The 2,599-nt window shown below is 35.9% G+C and overlaps 1 long non-coding RNA gene across 1 annotated transcript; it reads right to left on the bottom strand.

The window, feature by feature from the left end:
* Window positions 1-755: 755 nt before the first annotated feature.
* LOC147504254 (uncharacterized) lies at window positions 756-1,783 on the bottom strand. The gene is made up of 2 exons (XR_015220369.1): window positions 1,114-1,783; window positions 756-966 (listed from the first exon to the last, which is right to left on the bottom strand). It is a non-coding gene; the product is annotated as an uncharacterized LOC147504254 (long non-coding RNA).
* Window positions 1,784-2,599: the final 816 nt, after the last annotated feature.

The raw sequence follows: 2,599 nt of genomic DNA, 5'->3' as shown, positions 1-2,599 counted from the left end.
CTTCAACAATTAAGGCTACCAAGATGTTTGAGGTTAAATCGGATCCCGAGCTTAAAACTCTAATTGAATCCCTCACAAAAAAGGTAGAGGCCATTTCTGTACAACAAAAGCCAATCCCCGTCATGAATGTAAATTCAAATCCATGTAGTTTATGTTGGAGCCCTGAGCATCCCGACTCCCACTGTCCTATAGCCTATGAACAGGCTTGTTCCATTAATAGTGAACCTAACGCCCCTTGGAGACAAAATCCCAACTTCGGTTGGAGAAATAACCAAAACGTCACACCTCAAGGGTACAATAACCAATATCACTACACCATAACAGGCTATTTGCAACGGCAAAAAACCGTTGCGAATAATTTTCGCAACGCTTTTTAAGCGTTGCAAATAGGGCGTCGGTAAAGTGTTGGAAATATTTGCAACGGTTTTTTGCCGTTGCAAACCAAATTTTCCAACGGTTATTAACCGTTGCAAAGTGACAATTACTAACGGTTAAAAAGCGTTGCAAACCAAATTTTCCAACGGTTAATAACCGTTGCAGAGTGACAATTAGTAACGGTCAAAAAGCGTTGCGTAGTTTAATTTGTAACGATTATTGATGATGCTTTAATTTTTTTTTGCTTTGCAACGGTTTAAAACCGTTACTAATGTGTTGATATTGTAAAAAAATTATTTTTATTTTTTTTACATGATAAAGTCCCCATTGTCTTTTCATACCATTTGACAAATAAATAATAGCAAACACAAACAAAAGACTAAAAAAAATAGAATATTCGTTAAACCATGTATGTAATATAACTTCAAAATATTTTCTAAGAATTACAAATTCATATTTACAAATAAGGGTAACATATTCAATATGATTTTCCAAGCAATCTCGAATCATTGCAAATTTGCAATACCAAGTATTGGTGATGGCTTCACTCATAATAAATCCTAGTGCGGCTCCATAAAATCCATTTAATTCCTAAAAATTCACAAAACAAATAATGAACTTAGAAATACAATAGTACTAATTAAACTCATGCAATTAATTAAATATTAAAAAATCCACCTAAAGGAAGTAAGAAGTTGAACAAATGAGAAAATTAAGGGTGGAATTTTAAGCTTTTACCTTGACGAAGAGCTTGAGGTGAGCATAATCATTTGATTGGGGAGCAATTATTTTGGTATACTTCTTGCTTTTCCCTCCATCAAATTGATACTCTACACAACACACTGAACAACACATTGAATGACAACAAAATGATCTATCTAGCTATTCTAAAAAGCAATCCTTGTATTGAATTCAAATCAATCCTTCACAATTTCCTACAAACCAAAAGAGGATATAAAAAAATGAATGGCCTAACTTAGAAAAATAAATTTAGAAATCACTAGTGTGTTCAAGAACCAAAACTAGTGTATGTGGACAACTAGATGAAGCCCAATATCTGAAACTAACTTTCACCTATCAAACAAATAATATATTGGGCGCTATCGAAAAAGGGTCTTATTAAGCTACAAGGTGCTGAAACAGGATGGTCAATTGATATATGTACTAAACTATAGAATTTAGAATTATTAACACTGAATTGATATATGTCTCCCACAAGTTACTTCACAATCTATTGACTATTCATTTAATCCACAAGTTACTTCAAATCTATTGACTATTCATTTAATCCAAAGCACCTAATACACACAGGAAGAAGCACAAAACAAAACTCCAAAACTGATAACATTCAGCAAATTATAGCGTACTAAATTTTTAAGTACAAAGTATAAACCAACAAAAAGCTTATATTACCTCGACACCACCCTCATTGTGACCGGGGCTTGTTAGTATTACAGATATTGCATTTCAATCGCTTTGCCCAGGTTTATGTTGCCACACCAAAATGTAGTTTAGAGTTATTAGTACAAGATGAAGCCATCTTGATTACGAAAAAGATTGTACAAGTTTTAAACCCAAGAAAGTAATCATACATTGGACAAGGCCAATCATTTGGGCCAAACAGACCGGTTAGAGCACCAAATTGGTGGCCACGACCCCCCGAATCATCATCATCAGCAGCGAGCAGCAGACACCACCACCACGACCTCTTCCTCGACCCGGCAGCCCGGCACCGAGGGCGCCCGATGGGATGGGCACTTCCACAACGGTTACACACACCACGAAAAGCAAAGTTTACATTGGAGCAACTGCTACAAAACAAAACAAAAGCACAAAGGAGCTAAAAGGTATATTTCATATAAATTTAGATAATTGGGAAAAGCTTAAAGTGCAAGAATGAGCTGCTCACCAATGTCACATCATAGACCATGTATTTGGACACATCCAGTCTCCATTTTGTTGCCATGCTTTCCACGCACATCGCCGCTGCTCTTCCTTTTCCTCCACCTTCATTCATATCAATATCATATCAATAATACAGCTACCTTATTCAACGCTTTGTTGCCAAGACCAAATTTATTGACGGGCTTTCCATCCGGGATCTTGTAGTCTCTAAACCAAATCCCTAACTGCGGTGAAAGTGCCCCCAAGGATGACAAAGTAAAACCAAATTATAGTTATACCGTTATGTTCTAGTATACTTACAACATACTTGATAAATTAA

Source organism: Coptis chinensis, chromosome 4, assembly GCF_015680905.1.
Source record: "Coptis chinensis isolate HL-2020 chromosome 4, ASM1568090v1, whole genome shotgun sequence".
Lineage (NCBI taxonomy): Eukaryota > Viridiplantae > Streptophyta > Magnoliopsida > Ranunculales > Ranunculaceae > Coptis > Coptis chinensis.
This window is presented reverse-complemented; position numbering and strand designations above follow the sequence as displayed.